Source organism: Lagopus muta, chromosome 17, assembly GCF_023343835.1.
Source record: "Lagopus muta isolate bLagMut1 chromosome 17, bLagMut1 primary, whole genome shotgun sequence".
Classification (NCBI taxonomy): Eukaryota; Metazoa; Chordata; class Aves; order Galliformes; family Phasianidae; genus Lagopus; species Lagopus muta.
Window position 1 is genome coordinate 5,410,054 of NC_064449.1, and position 21,648 is coordinate 5,431,701.

Consider the following 21,648-nt stretch of genomic DNA (forward strand, 5'->3'; position numbering starts at 1 on the left):
TCTTATGTAATAAGTCCTGCTTTATAAATGCATTAATTCTTAAATTATATTGTTTTAATAAACAAGGCTCTAGACATGCCCAAGGGCACTGTTATTCTCAGAAGAGTTTTCCAAGAAGGCTTGTGTTGTTGGATTATTATTCCATGACTTCCAAGTTCACTGACTGGAGCTATTTTTTCTAATACTCATATTGCAGTAAAAACAACAACTTTCAAATACTTTGTCAAGAAGATTGGGAATCAAAATGGAAACTATTTGTGTAGGATGAGAAGTGCTGAAAGCCTCTCGTTTCATGCAATTAGATTTGGAATCTGGGGCCTGGCTCACAAAAAAAGGGAAAAAAAAAAAAAAAAAAGTGTTTTTAGAAGGCTGCACTGATAGGGGGAGGTGGAGGAGATGTGGGTCGGCGCACTGCGGGCTCACCCCACTTGGGGATGTGCATGGGGCACACAGCCAAAAGACCCTGAAAGCTGCAGGTCCATGTGCCACCCTCACCAGGAAAACACACAGAGGATGTTCTCACCCCATCCCATCCCCAGTGCCATGTTGGTGCCCAAAGCTGGGCCCAGCAGAGCTCTGCCACGCATGGTTCTGGCTCCGCCGGCTCCTTCATAAGCGGATACAAAAGAAGGGAAATCTCACCCATTTGTGCCTCTGTCAAGTATCTTCTGCCTCATTTCCTTAAGTTATTAGCGCTCTTTTATTGGGTTTGGCTTGCAGGAGGATGACTATTTCATCCGTCAAATCAGAATCTTTTTAACGCTAATACCGAATTTATAGAAGTGGTTAAACGAAGTGTTGACAATATGGACAATGTGTTTCTGATTAACGCTGCAATTTAAAGTGAAACTGCCAACTGCCTGGAGTTACTAAAACAGTGCTGCATTTTTCCAGGCCCTGCAGGCTGGAACTCCGCGTCGCAGCAAGCAGATGTCGGCACCGCGCTGCACTTGCGCTGATGGCCTCTGCCACCAGAGCTCCTTCCCACAGTTGTGTTTGTCCTTTGCTCTTCCCCTTTGGGTGCACTGGCATTTCAGTTTGCTGATTTTTCCCTGCCCTACGGAGCAGTGCCTTCAGGCACTGGGTGCTCTCTGGTTCCCAGTACTCAGCATCACTCCCAGCACCCAGCATGGGGATGGGACAGAGCGCAACAGCCAGCCCCTTTCTCTATGAAGGGCAGGAAAGCAGACTCTAACATCCCAATTTATTAATTATATCTTGTTGATATCATGAGAAACAAAAGGAGTTGTACCAATAGAATGACAATGGGAACAAAAGGAGAGCGGGGAGTGCAAGCAGAGCTGAGCCATCGCCGCAGCATCCAACAGAGCAGTGCGATCACAGCCAGCTTGAGAAGCACCACTTCCACCTGAAACCTCCTCTGAGAGTGCTCACAAGAGTGGGAGCTTTGATCCCCTCCCTTCCTTTGCTCGTTAATCACCCTCGGTTGCAATACTGAACTTCTGAAATTCAACAGCTACTAAAACATAAGGCATTGAGGGCTTGGAAAGTCTCGCAGAGCTGGAGGTTTTGCAGAATCTTTTGGCTTCTTCAAGTTCAGAGCTGCAGTGCAAGTTCAGGAGTTCTCAGTTAAAGCTGCTGGGTTTGTGTTCAAGGGTGGTTCAGGTTTGGAATGAGCAATATCTCTGCCCCATACACAGCACAGGACCAAACCATCACCCCCCCTTCCCTCCCAGTAGCATCCTTATGCTACCAGCCCACATGCCTACACCGCACAGCCTCTCTCCTTCCTGAGCTCAGGGGGGATCCACTGCAAATTAATAGTGATTGAGCTATGCTAATGGCAGTCCCACTGTTTATCCCCTGCTGATGTTTGCAAGGGCATTCAGCTGGTGTCCCTCTTAGCAGTATAAATTTCACCTGTGCTGAAAGAGCTGAGGGCACTGCAGCAGTAAATCTCTAGTGCTTGGGGCTCTGTAAGACCAGGCTCAGCCCCATGTAATGCCAAGGAGGAGATGATTTCCAGGCTGGGTATGTGCTTGAGATAAAATAAGATCCCTTTTAAGCCTTCCTTCAAATCTTGAACTAAAGCCAGGCTGCTTGTTTCCTGAGGTCCCTTTTCCTCCCCAGTCCTTCACAGCCCTCCTCCCCTGCCCATCCCCAGCATGCTCCAGCCCCTGTCTGGCCTTGTTTAAGAGTCAGTTTCAATAGTACCTTTGTTAAGGGAGAAATCTCATTAAATGTGAGGTAAGAGGAAATGAAAAAGTGTAAAATATCCAGATTTATTACCTGTTGTCTTCTGAGCATTTGAAAATCAGGAGCTGGGGGCAAGGGGGTGAGTGGTATCAAAGCTCTGAGCCTTAACATTGCTGCACTGTTGCGTTCTGCTCTGAGAGCGCTGCTTGCTTGTAGCACTGTTTTATTGAAGGGAAGATGATAGGAGTCTCATGTTTTTCAGGACGGAGAAGAATTGGCCCTAATGCACACAACCACTGGCTTGGAGCTCTGTTAGCCCATGCACATGAAGGTAAGTATGTTTGTTAAACTCAGATTTCTTTCTTGGTTCACAGGGAAAGATTTCCCAGGATTAGCACTGTCTCAGCTTTTCTGCTTTCAAAAGCGAACAGAGGAGCAGAACCTACTGGATTAGCCTGGGGTTTAATAGCCCTGTTAGTAAGGGAGTGAGACACAGGGGCTGGCTGAGCTCTGTGCACCTTAAGTTCTCCCCTCTGCCGTGTCTCCCACCTCCTGCAGCAAGCCGAGCAGGAACTGCAGGAACCGCCACCTCCATCCCTGCCTCAGCGCAGCCCCGGGCACTTCTGGCCCGGCGCTTACTGTGTGCAATGGGAGCAGCGTTGCTCAGCTCAGCCTCTGCAGTCCTCGGCGTTCTCCGTGCTGCCCTATGCCCGGTACTTTTAGCACACCGCCCCTGGTGTGCGCTATGCATGGAGCTAGAGCTCTGCCTCTCACCTTCACTGTACTTGCTGGATTGATGCGCTGCTTGCTTTAGTCCCTTAAATGAATTAGTTGGTGGGGAGTAACGAGATAATTTGTGATGTACGGGGTGGTGGCAGCACCTGTGACAAACGCATCACCCCGGGGCTGGGAACAGGAGGGGCTGAGCATTGCTTCCCGAACGCGCCGCAGCTCCCGGCTCGCTGTCGGACCGTTACCATGGCAAACAGCCTCCCTCTCCCCTTCTCCCAGCCCTCCGGCTGTACCATCAGCACATCGGTATTTCTGCACGAGCGCACAGGAAGGGAGCGAGGAGACGTTGCAGGTGCTGCCTTTGGCCTGGTCCCAGGGCTGGGCCGGGCCGCGGGGACCGCACGCCCTCCAGAGCCCGGGTCGGGTTCGGCAGCGCCTTTGTGCTCCCGGCCGCGGTGAGACAAAGAGCTCCGGGCTGCGGCGGAGAGCGGCGCCCGCAGCTGCCGCTCAGTGCCGTCCTCGCCTGCAGGGGCAGCGCAGCCGCCGGGGGCTCCGGAGGATCCGCGGGTGTTCGTCTTTTAGCCCGTCAGTTCTCGAACGTGGCCTGGAGTGCCTCTGAGACGTCACAGATGACCGCAGGAGGTGGCTTGCACCTTCTGTGGCCAGGAGCTGAAGCAACAAGCAGTGCCTTGCTCAGGATGTACTGTGATAGCATCAGGTAAACTCCGGGCCCGATGGATGCCCTGAAGGGAGAGGGACACGGCAAGCTGTTATTTGATTGAGTGGTGTAGGGTGACCAAGAATTGCTGAGATAAACCATGTCAGGAGACAGGCTTGGCGGCAGCCTCACCAACACCAAGGGCTGAGCCCTGTCCTTGGAGACACCCAAAGCCAGGGGATGGGGCTCTGAGCACCTGATGGAGCTGTGGGTGGCCCTGTGTGTTGGACTAGGTGACCTTTGGGGGTCCCTTCCTACTCAGATGGTTCCATGATCACACAGCTGTGTGTGTCTTCCTTGGCTTAGAAGTGCCATTGTGGTGATGGGAGCTAATGTAGGTGTTTGGTGAGCTCATGGCACAGACCCACACCTGTTGTGCTCTCTTCCTGGTGTGGAGAAGGCTCCTACCCAGGCTGTGCCTTAAAAGCACTGTGGGCATGGGCTGTGCCGCTCTGTCATCAATGTGGGCATGCAAACATGGTGGTTTGGAACCATGAGGAAATCACCAGCTGGCTGCTGTTGTGGCAATTGAATTCCTGAGGTCTTGGCTGGGGTGGGGGCCATATCCTGGGATAAGGGCCACCCCATCCAGCTCCCTGCTTGCTGTGGGCCCCTAGGAACAACCTGGTACATGGCACTCAGCAATGCAGAGAAGTACTGCAGCTTGTTAGCACATGCAGGGAACACATTTGCTTTGTCTGTGCTGAGGTGGCTTTAAATCAGGGCATGAGCGAGTGGTGGGGCTCTGGATGCCTGCTGGTTCTCCCTCCATCCACTCTGTATTCTAACCCTAATTGTCTGCAGCAACCTGTTATTACTGCGCCTTTAACATGATAGACACAAATAGGACGCACTAATCCACTACTCTTTGGTTTAAGAGTCATTACAAAGTGCTTAATTAAGTAAGCCTCACTTAATCACAAAATGTTTGCATGCTAAACGAGTTCTTGTGAAGCACGACACTTGACATATTCTGTACAAAAATAATTACAAGCGGGAGGCCTGGTACATTGAGCCTTCGAACATTTCATTTCAGGCCTTACCCATTCATCACCAGGCTGGAATTAAAAGGCTTTCAGCGCCGCATGGGGCTGAGCTCCCACATTCCTGCTGCCTGAGTCACGGCGTGTGGCGGCTGCGGGCGGCCATGGCACGGTGCTGCTGGCACCAGTGGGTGCAGGCATTGCTGGTGAGGGTGCCCTCAGTGAGAGCTGAGTGAGTGGGAGCGTGGCTTTCTCTGTGCTAATGATAGGTCTCTGAGCGTGTGTTTGCAGCACTGCAGAAGGAACACAACAGCGGGTTCCAAAGGGCAGCGTTGTGGTGTGTGGGACCAGGCAGGGCGAGACTTCTTGCTGCTGTGAGCTGGGTGTGATCCTTCCTTGTAAGCAGAGCTGCTCCGGCCCTGTCCTCTGCCTGGAGCGATGGTGGTGTTCCCAGCGTCGCTCCCTCACAGCCTCACAAAAGCTGCCTGAATGGGATTGTGTCAGGAGCAGCACGCAGACCTTTGTTGGGAGTGCTGGTGCCCATTAAAACCTGTATCCCTGTCTGGATAATTGGGAACCTTACCCAGCCTGCCTTTTGATGGAAACCCTTTAATTAGCATTCTGTACGTGCAGCAGTGCCCTCAGCACCCTGCTTGTTTTCTCACGTGCTGGCTGCTCAGGTTGGGGTGTTTTGGGTCCTGCAGCTCTGTGTGGTGCACAAGTGCATCCTTCAGCATGGTGTTGCAGCACAGCAGTGCTCCTCATCCTGCCCAGCTGCTGCTGCCTGCTTTGGGTTCTGCTTTTGACTGCTGTGGCTCAGCATGTGGAAGCAGGGAGCTGTGCTGTGGGGCTGGCCCTGTGCCCCATGGATACTGCTGGGAAGGCAGTGCAGGGCCACCATCCATCTTTACCAAGAATCATGTGTTTGCTCATCAGGAGATAGGGCATTTGCAATTGGCCTCTTGTTGCACTATCGTGTAAACCATATAGTGCATAGGAGCTGTTGCAGTGTTACTTGTCACCATGGATGGACCATGTATTTGCAAGCAGTCCAAAAGGAATGCAGGCACTGACACTCAGATCAGTTCTCCTGTACTGCCAAACCCCATCTGCACAGCTACAGCTCCATGCCCATTTTTAAAGAAGGTCTCAAGCCCATTCAGGAAGAATGTTTTCTCAGAAAGAGTGGTCAGGTTCTGGTACAGGCTGCCCAGGGAGTGGTGGGGTCACCATCCCTGGTGGTGTTTAAGGAAAGGGTGGATGTATACTTATATTGGTGGTAGGTGGACTGGGTGATCTTAGAGGTCATTTCTAACCTTCATGACTCTATGATTCCTCTAGACCTCATTTTGGAAAAGAGCCCCTTTGATGACTCCCTGGAGTTCCCTCACTTGATATCAGTGTCCGTGCCATGCTATGTGCTGTGCCATGCCACAAAGCCTTGTGAACACCAGTGTGTTTTGCAGCACTGCTCCATCACCTCTGACACAGGTGAGGTGCTCCATCACCTCTGACGTACTGTGGTGGCTCCTGCTCAGGGCAGTCCCTTCCCCTCCTTTAGCCCTCCCCACAGCTGTGGCCTCGTGCAGGAAGCAGCACCAGCTGCAGCTCTCGCATGTGCACAGTGTTGGCCTTTTCTCGGGGCTTACTGAGAAGATAAATATGTGGATGACAACGCTGCTAAAATATGCATCTTCGGGGGGAGTTATCGAGCTGCGATTTCCTAGGAGAAGCACGAGGAGATATTTTTCCCTCCTTTCCTGATGCTACTGTCGTCCTATTGTGTCTGGACACGGCTTTGGAAGAGGGCTGTGCACTGTGGGGCTTGGGGCAGCGTGGGATCTAATCCTGCAGGATGGGGGGACCTGCTCTATTCCATTCTGGTTCCCCCACCCACTGCCTGTTGTGTGCTATTGCAATGGCAGTGGCTGCTCCTTCACACATCTGTGTGTATGCCATCACCAGAGAGCTGGGGGCACACCACGGGGCACAGGGTGCATGGTGCTCTGATGCCAGCAGCTGCCACGCTGTGTGCCAGCAGCCTGGTGCTGGAGCTCTGCAACAGGGCTTTGTTTTGGAGGGGAGGCTGGAAAAGCACTCAGCACGCTGTGACACCCTCTGTGACATTCTCGTATCAAGTTGTTTCAATTTTTAATTTGCAAACAGCTTGTATTTCAATATTTTCATTATTTATCATATTGCATTGTGTTTTGCATCACAACTGTTGTCTTCCATATTATTTTTACACGATAGATCATTTTGCTGGAAGTCAAAATAAACTCCAAGCGCTTTTGTCAAGCCCCAACCATTTTAGCTAAGCTGCAGCGATGTTTTCCAGCGTATTCCTTCACAGGCGCTTTGCAGTGTTTGTTTCTCCTCTTCCAAATGGTTTTGTGAAATGTGAAGTTCATGGAATGGACCCTATATGGGCTCCCAGCTGCTGTGATGCTGCCTGGCTCTGTGTGGGGGGAGAGCAGCCCCTGAACCTGAGGAGCCCCGCCTGTGGGTGTAGGCACTGACAAAGGAGCAAGGAAACACATCTGGTAGAAATTATTTAGCAACATTTCCAAACTTGGTCATCTTCTTTCTTGCGCTAGTGCAGGTTGCCAAGCTGTGGGGCCGTGCTGTACCAAACCGTGCTGTGCTGTGCTGAGATACCCCGATGCTGCCTGGCACAGCACCAAGGGTCAGGGCAGGGGGCTGCTGCTTGAGCTTGAGCTCCACTGCTGCTTTGGCCCCAAAAAGAAGGAAGGCGCTTCATTTCCCAAAACCTCACAATGCATCAGATTGTTTTTTTTTTTTTTTTCAAGATGAGATTTTTTTCGTTTCAAAGTGGTGTTTAACAGTTAAGGACAGACTTGGGATTTTGCCTTTGTTCTGGGAGGGGAGGCTTTAAGAAAGGGGTACAAGTGCTTGAAATGCTTCAATGGGGCATCGGCGACGTGCTCAGCGTTTTCATTATGGATGGCCCCATGCTTCTTTCTGGGTTCATTTTCCATCACTGGAGCAGAGGGCGGCGGTGCTGTGTCTGGCTGGCCGGGTGCTGCCTGGCAGTGAGCAGGGCTGGCACACCCCGAGAGCTGCCATCCAGCAGAGCCAGGTGCTGGGGCTGGCGGGGGAACAGAGCGGCTCTTGGCGCGGGCAGCTCGGCTCCGCAGAGCGCGTGCGTTTCCAATGTGTTTATTTTGTGCTCTGGGAACAGCTGTTGATATTTTGACACTCGCCAACTCCGCGGGATCTTCAGGGAGTCTCCTTCCCTCCCCTCCACTTCCTGACCCCCCCCCCCCCCCCCCCCCCCCCCTTTTCCTTCTGCTTTCTGCTCTCTCTTTTCCATGCACCCATCTCCTCTCTGCCTGCCTTTGTTTGCAATGGGGTGAGCAGGGAGCTCTGTGCCGCGGCTCCGTGGTCCCATTGCCCCACGCATCACATTGCCCCATGCTGGGAGCTGGGCTTGGCCCCGTTTTGGGGTAACCCCCCCTCACACCCCCTCCCACACTGCCGTGCCAGATTAGCTGGGTTAAACTGCTAATGCTCCGCTACGTGGAAGGCTGCTTTCAGTAAGTGGCTCCCCGTAGCTTATTTGACTCCAGGCCCAAATCTAACGTCTCAGTGGGCCTGTTACATTAAGCAGGCCCAAGTGGTAGGAGATTTAAAGCATCAAAATGAAGTGCTTTATCACTCCGTACTGTGTTCTTGGCTGCTTTCGTTGGCCTCACTTCACAGGCTTTGCAGCCTGCAAGCAGAGCCCTCTCGGCAGGCCCATTACAAATTCCACTTGTTGACGGTTGCCTTGTTGCAGGATTTAATGGTAGAATAATATTTACACAGTAAACTCCTCTGGAGGTGTTATAAACACCATAAAAAGGATTTTAGAAGCTTAATGAGCGTTAGTGAAGTCGAGACAGGATAATGTGGCAACTGTGCGCTGTAATCTGATTTGGCACCTTCTGCACAGCAGGAGTTGGTGGGTGGAAGAGCTTTTTCGTCTTGTTGTTTATTTGTATTCAGTGTGTAATATTGCACAGCGGGGGCTCAGGGTGTGCAGAACCGCCGACCTATGCACAGCCCGGCAGGCACTCAGGTGTGCATCCTCAGATGGGGAGAGCATCAAGGCCCAGCAATGCGGTTTTTGGTGGTGCTGCACCAAGCTTGGCCATAAACATCCTGTGGGGAATTTGCAGCCCAGCCCTGTGCCCGCTGTGGGGACACCAGTGGGGCTGTGCTGTGCTGAGTGTTACACTGCCCACAGGAGGCATGGGGCAGCCGTAGGGCATGCACTGACTGCACCAAGCATTGGGTGCATCCCAGGCAGTGCTCTGTAGCCGTGCATCCTCCTGCCTCTTTTTAGCATTGTAGTTCATGTTTCCTCCTTTATCTGAGCCGAAAACGCCTCCTTCTCTATTTGTGTGTGTACGTATCTATACATATGCACAGATGCACACAGATTTGCGCTATTCTGGGGTGGCTTTGCAAATCAGCCCTGTGCCTTTGGTTGTTGCTGTGCAGATATTTTGGGTTCTGTTCTGAGGAGGCAGAGAGAGCTCAGGGCTCTCTGTGTACACCTCCTGTGCTGCTCAGTGTCGGCGGGCCCTTCTGCAGGGAGGAACCAGAGCTGCCTGGCTGTGTCCTGCTGCTGCAAAGGCCATCTTCTGAAGGGAAAATGGTTGGTGGGAATGCTTCCATTTCAGTGTAATGCTGCTTATCAAAGAGTCTCTCTTTGTTTTCCTGTTTTTTCCCCCCAGCATTTAGATTGTTTTTCAGTTTGAATGTTGTACGTTTTTTTATATTTTTACATTGCTGTTATATAAATATCAATATATACATATAAAATCTATCCCATACATACTGTTGAAAACCTCTATTATCTTCTGCTGTGGAACACAAACCAGAGCTCAACTGCAGCGTTTCAGGCATGACACAGGATCTGCTTTCTGCACAGCTCCTTTCCCCAGCTCAGCCCTGTGATGGGCTTTGTTCTGCAGCGTGGGACCCTCTGCCCGTTGGCTTGGCAGAAGTCCCCACCCTCTCCTGCCATCTAAGTCTGCAGTTTTGTGAACTTTGAGGACTTTGATTTTGACACTGCAGGAGCCCCCCTCAGCCTATCCAATTTCTGAGGGACACGAGGAGCCGTGAATCTTGAGGCTGACTTGCCAGGAGCAAAAAGCTGCCTTTTGTAAATAAGCCAATATTTTCTTTCTTTCAAGGGGAAGCTGACAAAGATCAATACCAGCCTGCAAAAGACATTGCCCTCTTAAGAATTAGCCCTTTGCAGAATCATTAATCCAGGAAGCTGTTACAGGGTGACAAGAGCGCGCAGGCTCTGCCAGGTCTTGGAGGGATCACAGGAACATCGCCTTATGCACAGAAAAACAAACCCAATGAAATCACCAAGAAAATAGCTGCCATGCTCCAGGCTTGTTCTGCTGAGGAGCTGGTCTGACTTTGGTTAGTGAAGGCAGGGTGAGCTCCTGGAAAGAGGCATTAAGGAACCCCTGCGTTCATCCCATGCCCATCCTGTGGCGGGATGGAGCACCGAGCAAATCAGTGCAGTGCTGTGGTTGAGTCAAACTAAGATGTTTACTTCCTAGTGGGCTGCTTTCACACACATCCAAATGCCCCAGGACTGATGGCATGGTTTGCCAAACTCAGTGATGTCCTGGAAGAGAAGAGCAACCCTCATCTCTTGTGGTGTTTAATGGCTTAATTGTGTGCAAAGGGCTTACATGTATTCTGCAGTGATGAGGCACTCGAAACCAAGTGGTGAGCACAGTGTAGGAACCTGCAGAAGAAAGGAAAGGTGTAAAAGTAACAGCTCGAAAAGGAACATAGAGTGCTGTCCCTGTCCCAGTCCTGCTGACACTACTCTGACAAGGGGTGCTTAGGCTGTGAAAGGCTCATTCCTCCAGGGAAGAAGGAGCTGCTTCCCTGGACGTGGGAATCTCAATTAAGTCAAAGGATGGAATATTAGGAAGAATCCGTTGTCAGAAAGAGAGGTCAGGCACTGGCACAAGCTGCCCGGAGAGGAAGTGGTCACCATCCCTGGGGGTGTTTAAGGAAAGGGTGGCTGTAGTACTTTAGGACATGGCTAGTGGGCAGTGTTGGTGGTAGGTGGATGGTTGGAATGGATGATCTTAAAGGTCTTTTCCAACCTTCATGATTCTGTAAGTGTGCCTCAGTTTCTCCAGAGCTGCGTCTGCCTGCATCAGCCCTTGGGTGAGGCTGCCAGCAGTGGGCCCCGAGTGGCACGTGCACGTGGTGGGTGCGAGATAACACGCATAATCTTATTTAAGTATGAAGAAAAATCAGAGCGCGAAATGCCAAAAGCTGAAGCGGTGACGTGTCTGGTTAACAGCTAGAAATGAAAAAATAATTCCAAACAACACGTTTGTCACAACATTGAAGGGTCACCCGCTAGGCAGAGGAAGCCAAAGAGGGAAACAGTTCTTAGGTGTAATTACAGTTTCTAAGAAGTTTTTCACTTGCTGTGTAATTGTCGGAGGGTGGTGATTGGCGCCGCAGCAGCGCTGGGAAAGCGCCACAATAGAGCTGTAATTTACGGGGCTGGAACCGTGAAGTCAGAAATGGGTTGGGAATTATTGCTAATCTTCACGTGCTCAGCTGTTCTTATGCTGGCCAAAGCAGATAGGATTATGGTCTCGAGAGGAACCGTTTGTGTGATCTTGTGGTGCTCCTACAGTGCCTGGGCACCAGAGCTCTGCCTGAGACCCACAGGGACCTGAAGGTCCTGGGAGAGCTGGAGTGCCTTTCTTGGTTACAGGAGCGGGCAGACTTGCTGCCTTGCTTCAATAAATGATTTGGTTTGCTCTTTCTCAAGTTTCTGGCCCAAATGTGGGAGCTTCAGTCTAGATGTTGAATGTTGCTTTGTTTCTATATCGGTGAAGAGTTCTCTGCTGCTGAAAGGCTTCCTCCTGCAAAGAGGGTTTACAACCAGTGAGAAAGCTACCTTTCCAATTAGCGAGCAGAGCAGTTACCAGTGCTTTGGAGCCAGGAGAGGTGCTGAGCTGAGGGCCATGCCTCAAACATGGGAGCACGGGCAGGACAAGGTGCCAACTGTTGGGCTGAGCATCTCCCAAGCCCACTTTGCTCGTACTGTGCTCAAAGAGCCCGTGTGCAGAGCTCCCTGAACCTGGCAGCCTGGTTTGGGGCAGGATTGTTGATTTGTTTTTAATTTTTTTTTGCTGATCTCAGCCCATTCTGTGCCCTAGGCTGTGTGCTGCTGGGCCGAGGGCAGCGCAGCCTACAAGATGTGTATTTCTGAGATAAAAAGCTCCTCTCTGCAATGCCATCCTCTGCCAGCATGGAAACGCGCAGCTCTTTCACGTCAGGCAGCTGCCTGTGTTCAGGAGAATTAAAAAAAAAAAAAAAAAAAAGCACTTTTTTCATTTGTGCTGATTTGCATATTAATAGTTTGCATATTAAACAACTACTTCAGAGGGTGGGCGGGCTAATGAATGCAGCAGTCTCCTCTATTTTAACTCAATTTGCCTCATCCATATTCCAATGACTTTGGGGATTGGTATTCAGTTTTCATTGAAATTATCCAAGCCAGACCTAATTTGTGCTGCCCTTCCATTAATCCAATTAATTAGCACCATTGATGTGTACTGCCTTTGTAATGTAGCTTTGTTCAGTGCTGCTGCTGCTAATGACAGCCTAGTATCAGAGCAAATAATGAGCAAACCAAAGGAGCGTTTGACCCTTGATGTACCCCTGCACAATGCAGCGGTTTTTAGTCTGGAGGCCCTAATTTAGGTTCGATAGCCCAAATTATAGACAATAATTCAATATTCTTTGTGGGGAGCTGAGCGAGTGTTGCCCTGCCATTTGTTTAGCTTATCATTTTTCCCTGCCTCTTTATTTATGTATTTTTTTTCCCTCTCTTTTTCATTATTTTCCAACCTGGCCTCCCTTCTCCACCTCCAGCATTGATTTCTGACCTCGTTTCCACTGAGAGGCCTGAAGATCTCTTGGCTCTGAAGGAATTCATTAACCTTTCCCCCTCCCCAGAACTGGAGAGAAAATCCGTATATTTTTAAGTAAGGCAAATAAACACTATTTGTGATTATTGCAGTCCCCTCGCTGGCTGCTCCCAAAGAGCTCAGTGGCTCAGGAGCCACACAGAATGTCTAGATGTTGTGTAATTGCTTTCTCTCTGCTTGGAACCGTTATTTAACTCTGCCTGGCTGTGGTCAATGCACTGGAGATGGTCATCCACAGGCTGGTTGCTGTCTTTGTTAAGCTGAAGCATTGCGTCCACAGGTTTGTTAGCTGGCAGCAGGGATGGTGGGGGACAAAGCCCAGCTTGCAAAGGGACATGGGGATGTTGGTAGCTCAGCATGGGTGCAGCTTAGCAGTGCCCATTGAGTCCAAGGGGACTCAGAGCAAACGCCACCTCCTGCAGCTCTCTGTGCTGTTTCCAATCACTTCTTCTCAGCGTTATAAATCACACAATTTGAATGGAAGCTTATACAGTTAGTTGCCTGAAAGATTTTACTGATTAACCTTAAAATACGCTATAAATCTTCTCTTGCTTGGTCGTTGGGCACTGAGGAAGCAAACAGATCCCTGCACCATCGGAGCCCGGCATGCAGCAGGGATGGGTGCGTGGGGCTGCTGGGTGTTGCACTGCTCCCCAGGGCAGTGTGCAGCCAACAGTGCGGAACAAAGCTGGCAGCGTTCTGCCACCTAGATGCGTGCCAACACTGGGCTGCTCTGCCCATCTCCTGCCGGAGGAGAACGGCTGGTGGTACCAACCAGGAGAGTCTCAGTGCTTTCTGGCACGGATGCAACAGGATCCCGTTTAGTGGCATCACTCAGGACTTGTCACACTGCAGCGTGTCACAACATGTCAGCCCCTGACAGGCTGGATACCTGCTATTATTGCAGTGGAGCACAAAAACAAAGTGCAGGTGGTGAGCAGAGGGAGCGCCATGGGCACTGGGTGCTGTGCGGGGTGGCATGTGGGAGGGCCCAACAGGGGGGTGTGGGGTGCACAAGGACCCCACGGCCCTCTGGTACAGGAGCATGGCAGTGCTATCTTTCTTTGGTGCTTCACCAGGCAATAAGCACCCGTGGGATCACAGCTCTCCTGTGATGTCCGTGGGGCAGGAGTACAGAAGCCCCCAGCTGGGAAACCCTGCTGTCGTCCCTACTGACAAAGTGCCCTCCAAAGGCATAAACCATAAACTGGAAATACCCTCTGATGTCTAATAGTCATATACAAAGCTCTCGCTTCAAACACCGCATTGCTCTGAGTTGCAGTGCCAACTGGGGAGAAAGCAGGCAAGACTGAGGGACTCAGGGGCTCGGTGTGGTGTGAGTGCTATGGTGGCCCAACCAGAAATAGAAGCGGCCCCCAGACAGCCTGCTTTGGGGGAAATCCCACCCTGGCACCAAGCACCAGCACTCGCTGCTGCCAGTATTCTCAGCATCACTGGAGAAGAACTCATGCAGGCTGCATCCCATCCTGCTGCACTCCATGCCTGATGCCTGCAAAGAGGTGGAAAAGCAAGCCAGCACTAGAGTAGCTGAGCTCAGCACTGGGGTGGGGAATTCCTTCCTTTTCCTTGGGTCTGGTCATGGAGGTCTCTGCAGCATGAGTTTAATTAATTGGCTGCCTGTGAATACAGTATGACAAACAGTAGATTGAGTCCCCTCTTGCCCCCACTGGTGACATAATTCAAGCCTCAAATCACAGGTGTAATTACAGGAGCACGCTGTCTCATCATGCAGTTCCTCTGATGAACTTCCCACCTAAATGCTGTCTTCAACAAAGTTCTCCCTGTGATAACGAGGCCAGGAGCTGGCTGGCTTCTATTTGCTTTATTATCAAGCTGATGAGGCTATTTAGCCTGTTTTATGCCCCATTACATTCCGTGTTTGAAACGCTGCAGAGAGCTGGAGCTTGCTCTGCGCCCATCTCTTGCAGCGTTGGCCTTGGAGCACCCAAAGCCCGTGGCTGCTGCTGGCTCCATGAGCTCTCCTTTCTGAGAGCTGCGTGGCTGAGATGAATGCTCTGCCTGTTATTGTTACCTCTCCTCACTTTTATTTTCCATGCTCTCATCACTAGTTTGAGTGCTCCTTATTTTCCTTCCCTCAGAAAGAAGCCATAAAATTCCCCAGACCGTGTGTGGTATGGTGCGCACTTACAAATTACCATTGAAAAATGAATTGCCTTGACAAAATCTAATGTTTTGTGACACAGCACAAATATGCATTTCATTCTTGAAGAGAAGGAAAAGGAGCTCATTGGAAATATTAAATTAAGCAGTGTAACAGCTGAGAATAATTTGGTTTTCTGCTCTGTTGCTTGTGATTTGGTATGGAGTTTGAGGTGGCAGGCCAGTTCCTGTTTAGAGTACAAAGCACACACAAATGCCTCGGATTTCATTCCCTGCTCTGGAGCAACTTGTTTGTGCTCTGCTGGAGCCTGGGTGCAGAGCAGAACAGTCAGTTCTGGGTAAGGTCCCAGGGAGAGTGGAGAACATTGTGGTCAGTGTGTGGGAATGCTTAGTGCTGTGCTGCAGAGGGGCATGGGAGGCCAACCTGCAGCCTGATTTTTAATTTTTTTAAATTATTTTCATTGCTTTCTGGTTCTCTGGTGGTTTAGCATAAAAATCCATTCCCATTAAGAGCAAAGCTGAGCAGGACTAGGCCTGGGAATTCCCACTAACGGCTCTGATTCCCTGCTGTGGCAAGGCATAAAGAAAGTCTTCATTCCATGTAATTGCTCACAGAGGTCCCTGGGGTGACTCCTTGCTGCTCAGGTGATGTGTCCATGAAGATCCTGGGCTGTCACCTGCTGTCCCCTGGTTCCCAGCACACGTCAGGCTTTCCCTGGGCTGCGTGCTCAGTGCTCAGCCTTTGTGCTACCCCACGTGTCCTCCCCCCTGTCTCCTCCTTGGGTCCTCCAGGACCTTGCAGCCCTGGGATGGCAGCTGTGGTGAAGGAGCCATGTGCACTTCTGTCAGTTCTGTCCCGCAGAGATGCTGCTGGCACACCCATTTCTATGATGCCCAGTTCACTGCTTAATTACTATTTACTCTTCGCTAGAGCCAGTCAGAACTTTTCAGACAGAGAAGTGTATTTCACTGCAATCAGACTGTTTTCTAAGGGAAACGCATTGGGAAATCTCAAGTCTCCTCAGTGCAGTCTGTGGCTGGGTCCATGGGGGGGGACAGCAGGGAGCAGGAGAATGTCACCCCTATGGGCATCACAATGCAGGCTCCCTGGGCACCTGCTGGCAGGAGGGCTGGGTCCCTGAGAGCAGGGCATGAGTGGCTCCACTCCCCCCCCCAAGCAGCAGCCAAGCATAGCCTGCTGCTCCGCCAAGGAATCTTTGGCACAAGGATGTGGGTAGAAAACCCACAGGAGTGTCAAAGCCGTGGACAGTCTCCAAAGTGAGAGCAGAGTTTGACGGGGGAGAATATGCTTTGGAAAATGTGCTTGATCCTTGTTTGGAAGCAGCACAGAGAGGCACACAGAGCCCTTTGCAGACACACACATGCTGCCTTTAGGATGGCTGTGCAAAGCAAAGCGCTGGAAATATGTTGTCATCCACCTCCTCCCTCTTGTTCCTGGCAATCTAGTAAATATCCAAAGAGCTGCTCCCATTCAGGTGCGGGAGTGTGGTCAACCCAGCACTGGCAGCAGTGCCAGTGGTGCTTTGTGCCTACAGAGGCCAAGTGGGCACAGACAGACCCTGCCCGGGCAGAGCCACGTCCCCATGTGCCAGAGTGCAGTGAGCAGCGCCATGGGCAGCCCCTGAGCTGATCTGGATCACTCCCCACGTGCCAGCAGTTCTGGCTGCTTCCATCCCATAGCCAACACTGAGAGCCAAGGACAAGACATGGCAGAGCTAGTGTTGTTTTAGCATCTCTCTTTCTTAAAAAAAAAAAAAAAAGAAATATATATAAAAAATAGGAAATCTGGACAACGTCCCAGATTGTACATCTGTCCGTATAATTTACACCACGAGGATGAGGAAGTGAGGAGGGCTGTAAACTCTTTCCATCTGTGCAATGTGTGTGATGATTTTTCCATTCCTTCTTCGCCTCCCCCACCGCCGGGCGCTGGGCAATGCCCGCACTGGGAGCATTGGGGTCTGAACACCCTGTGCTCCCCTGTGGCAGCTGCTATGTGCAGGGCTCAGCATCACACCTCGATGTCCTCTGCAGAGCTCCGGTGCCTTCCTGCCCATGCACCTTGGGTTTCCTACAGCAGACCCCTCCTCTGCTGCTCAGTGCCCAGGGCAGGGAGTGGGGAGAGGAGCTGTGTGGCTGCTGAGCTGGAGTTTCTCTCCTTGGCTTCTCACTGGGTCGTTGTTGGACAGACTGTGGGGTCACTGGGGATGGAGAAGCAATTGAAATGATCTCCGTCTGGGCTTTCAGACTGACCAGCACTGTAAAAAAAAAAAAAAAAAAAGAAAGAAAAAATGCTCTTATTCTGCTGATGAGATTTCCATGAGAAAAAGCCTGTGCCGTGTGATGGGAGCAGATTTGCCAGCATGAGATGGGGTCAGCAGCGGGCCCAGTTCTTTGGCAAGGCAGGGCTGCCTGAGCTCAGCCCACTCTCCCAGCAGCCAGCTTGCTGTACATAGGAAGTCCCAAAGCAGTGTGGGTGATGAGAGTGGACCTGAAGTACTCTGCAACTGAGGAGCTTTGCAGGTCCATCAGATGAGCTGAATGAAGGAGAGGGATGCTCTCACCTTCCAGCTCCATGTCACCTCCCCACTGATGTCCCCAGCCTTCTGGCCGGGAGCTCTGCCTCCCTGGGTCCTGTTGGAGAGTTGCTAACAGGAGTGGCACTGAGGTGGTTAACAAGTGCTAACCAACTTTCTAGGCTAGGCACTCAGCAGGCACTTCCTCCGTCTTGACATTAAATTCCTATTGGTGTGACTCATTAGCTATTTATTTATTTAAAGCCACTGAGCTATTTGCAATACTTTTAAAAAGCAAACACCGTGTGTGGGCAGGGGAGCTGTTCTGCCTAAATGTTCATCTCCGTGACACTGATGATAACTTATCAGCATAAATAAGAACTCTTCCAATCGCTAACTTTTTTGCTGTTTAGCTGCTCTGTAGGAAAAAGTCACAACGTTCCCTTCTCAGAAACTTTTCTACCAGCCTGTGCGTTACATCCAGGTTATGTCCCTATGTGGGCAGCTTCCTGAATATTCTCCACAGCCCTGATTAAAAACGGAATACATCATCCCCTTCGCTCCTGAAGCCTCCTCAGCTCTTCAGCATCCCTCCACGAGCAGTGCCTCTGGGGGTCTGCTTCTGCAATAGGAACCACAAATGAGGGTTTGTGCAGCCGTGGTTGGTGACAGGTGCTTAGGGAGGCTGAGCTCCCAGGCTTGGAGAAACTCGGGGTTAATTGTAATTCAGACGTTGTACTTCATGTATAACAGTCTTCTGAGATCACCTTCCAACCAGGGAGGTCCACAGGACGGAGTCTCTGATCAAATGGAGGCACTGGAAAGTCAACTGCTTTGTATCCCCGTCAGTGCTTGAGTTATCTCTCTTTTATGTAATACAGCTTGGTGCCAATCCAGGAAATCTTTCTGCTACCATTATTTTGAGGGGAAATGTGGCTTTTCTGCTGTTTCGGAGTTTAAAATTTCACTTTGCTAAAATAGGAGCGTCTTAGGAGCTTGAAAGATGGAATTCACCCGTATGACAAACCCAGAAGCAGCTTTGTTCACAAAACCTCCCTATGTGTTCCTTTGAAGTACCGTTCCTGAGAACACCCGTGTGTGCCCAGGTGGGCACTGAAGCATCATGCAGTGACCACCAGTGTATGACAGAGGTGGGTGCTGCTCTGGGCATGTGTCCCTGCCCTTGTCACAGCCAGCGGCACTGCATGACCATGCAGGTGTGCAGCTCCCAGCTGCACAAAGACGACTGCTTCATCTGGTAAAAAGAAAAAACCCTCTATAATATCTTACAGAATGCAGTGCTTCTCTTTGTAAATCCCTGGCCCGGTGCACTGGTCACATCATGTTATATTATGCTTTGAGACGTAACATGATGTGACTGATGCAGCGTATGACTGATGGCGTATCAGCCAGGAAATGTAAAAGGTCCCAATTTTCTAAAGAGCATTGTTACAGAAACAAACAAGATGCCCTTTTAACTTGTATTGATTGATTGCTAAAGAATAAGCTCCTCTCCGACTTTTGCAAGTGCTGTAATTAGTGGGCACTGGGTGCAATGATGCCGAGGTGGGCGCTGGAAGCAGTGGAGGTCACTGGAAACACTGGTAGCCATGGGGTGAGGGGGATGCAGGACCCATCCATCCTCACAGGTCCCACCTTGGCCGGGGCAGCACCTCGCTGCTCCTGGTGCTGTGGCCCTTTGCATGACAGTCACTCTCGCCTCTCCCTTTTTATTCTGATTAGCAGCTAAAACTCACAGATACGTCTGGCAGGACAATGCCTTTGACAGCAAAGGGAATATTAGGGTCAAGCTTTATTAAGAAAGAAGCTATTGAAATGACATACTCAAACATATTGCTATTAGGGACTTGAAGAGTATTTCCCTCATTAATGTAAAAGGTAGCTAGCAATCTTCTTGATCAACAGTGGCAATTTATTTTAAAGTGTCCATTTTCTGGATGTCAGAGGAAGACTTTTATTTATCATCTTATTTTCAATTTCCACAAAGAACACTTCACTCACGCGCCGCGCAGATTTTTTTGCAGACAATAACCGATTATAAAACTGCGCCCCCCCCCCCAGCGTCCCCCTTGTAGTAGTGTTGACATATGGAAATGAATCAAAATGTAATAGGCATAATTACAAGCATTGTGTGCAGGCTACAATTAGTGTCTCTTCAAAGCGGGCTCGTAATCAAAAGACACCAATAGAAGAGGGGAAGAAACGTGAGGACGGTCCTGGGTGAGGCACAGATCCACTGCTTGGTGACACCAGCCTGGGTGCCGCATCCCAGGCGCAGGGGGAGCGCAGCGCCGTGGCACCAAGTCAATTGCTGGGGGAAAAGGTAAGAAGAGTAAAGGTAAAATGAAAACTCCCATACGCAGTCGCTCCGTTCATCTGGAAGCCGGCTTTTCGGAGCGTTCTGATTCACCAATGGTCAAAATCCTTTGCATTTATTTATTTATTTGTTTTCCCACCACGTGTTTTGAGAACATATTGCTCGCACGGCTCTAAACATAAGAGACAATTTGAGCGTAAGCAAAATCCCATTATTTTGTATTCCTTTGGATTCTAGTTAAGGTGCCTGATCTAAACACAGCTGGTTGACAGTTTTGCAATTCAATTTTTACCTGTCAGAGATATATCATGGTGAAACTATTTTTTTGCAGGAACATTTCTATGTTAATAAGTTTTTGCTTTGAAATAAACCCCCCACATTTGAACGAGGTTAAAGCATTATCTGTTGGCCTTATTGGAACGGACTGCCAGATATTCATTTTCAAATTCATTTTGCTTTCTTAATAGTTTCTAAAATCTGAAGTCAGAATGAAATATTTTGTTGCTGACGGCAGTTATTGACCCAGACCCTGCTCCCTTTTTCCCAAGGCAGCATCTGGGGGGGAAATGGCCCAGGTCGGACACGTGGGGATGGCCACCATCAGTGGGAGGCTGCTGGTGTCAGCCAGGAAAGGATCCGTCCCTCAGCAGAGGGTCTGTGTAGGAGGACTTCTATTTGCTTGCAGGAGCCAGATGGTTTGGGACGAGAGTGACAGAAGTGCCAGAGCTGTGAGTGGAGGGGGGGATGTCACCACGGGAAGCGTGTCACGAGGAGTGTGGCACCGCTCGGCCCCACTGCAGTGCTGGCAGCAGGGACTGGGCTGTCCCACACACAGCTCCATGGGGTTCCATGGGGACGCCCTTCATAGCCAGCTTGGCGTCAGAAAGACCGAAATGCGGAGGATGTGAAGGCGAGGAAAGCGATGGGGCAGAAGTGATTGCATGACCTTGCTCTAGTCATGACGTCCACGATCTTCGGTAGCTCTCTTTTTATTAATAGCCTGGCCATTTATTAACATGCTAAATTCATTTATGGTGGCATAAATCGGAAGGAACCTTGGGTTCCTGGGTGATTTTGATACAGCTGCGAGGAGAGCTGGGCAATGCCTCGGCCTGGGCAGCAGCACATGGCTGTTGTAGGATTGTAAGGGGCTGCAAAGGGAACTCAGTTACCAAAGGCAAAGTTGGACCAGTCGCTCAGCTCCTGCAGAACAAGGTATGAGGAGCAACCAGAGCTAGCTTGTGGATTGTGAACTGCCAAAACATTCCAACATTCTCATTGTGTTCAGTTCTCTCACTCCTGGTGTAAATACAGGCTGCTGAGCACAGGCAATGCTGGAGGTGCCGGAGAGGAGGAGATATTCTCCTCTGAAATAGGACGAGTTCCACTGAGCCTTTAAAAGAGCTGAAGAGGAGACATGAATCTGAATTTGGAATTACATTTTAATCCTTCCTGCAGCCTTTTAAAATATCACAAGGAGCGAGGCTTTGCTATCCGTACCATCAGAAGGGGGCACAACCTTCTCTTTAAGTGTATGCGTTAAAAATATCCCGTGGCTCACAATGCTGTCCCTTATCTGTCTCCACTCACAGGCTGCCTGCAGCTCCAGCACACCGCCGTGCCTTCCCAGCCCTCGGGAGCAGCAGCGCCGTCGCTATTCCCATCACGCTCCACGCAGCCCCCAGCCCTGCATTATCAGCAGCCGCACACGGTGACCCCACGTGGGCATGAGCCACCCGCACAGCGGGCACAGGCGCTGCATGTGGGGCTCCAGGCACTGCCCTTGGGAAAGAGCAGCATCCCAGCAGCACCCCGCACACGGCTGCCTGGCGCAGGGCGCACCCGTGCACGCATGCACACACACACACACATGTACGCGTGCTGACACGTGTGTGCATACGTGCACAGCCATGCACACACACCACCCACGCTCGCCCCTCGCAGCCGAGTGCCCTGAGATGCCATGCTTCTGCACCCGGGCAGCGCTGGGCGCTCAGCACCTCTGACAAGCACACCCACACACTCCCACTGCCCATATGGT

The 21,648-nt window shown here is 50.7% G+C and overlaps 1 protein-coding gene across 3 annotated transcripts in view; it reads left to right on the top strand.

Annotated features, from left to right (window-relative positions):
* Positions 1–1,911: 1,911 nt before the first annotated feature.
* The window catches only part of CRYBB1 (crystallin beta B1), a 119,908-nt gene continuing 100,171 nt past the window's right edge, over positions 1,912–21,648 (top strand). Inside the window, exons 1-4 of one of the 3 annotated variants that reach the window (XR_007380361.1) lie at positions 1,912–1,992; positions 2,420–2,488; positions 3,419–3,607; positions 5,932–7,208. The gene's annotated coding sequence lies outside the window, so the exon portion shown is untranslated. Of the gene's footprint in view, positions 1,993–2,419; positions 2,489–3,418; positions 3,608–4,643; positions 4,828–5,931; positions 7,209–21,648 lie in introns of those variants that run through there. The other 2 variants (XR_007380362.1, XM_048964272.1) reach the window with 2 other exon arrangements.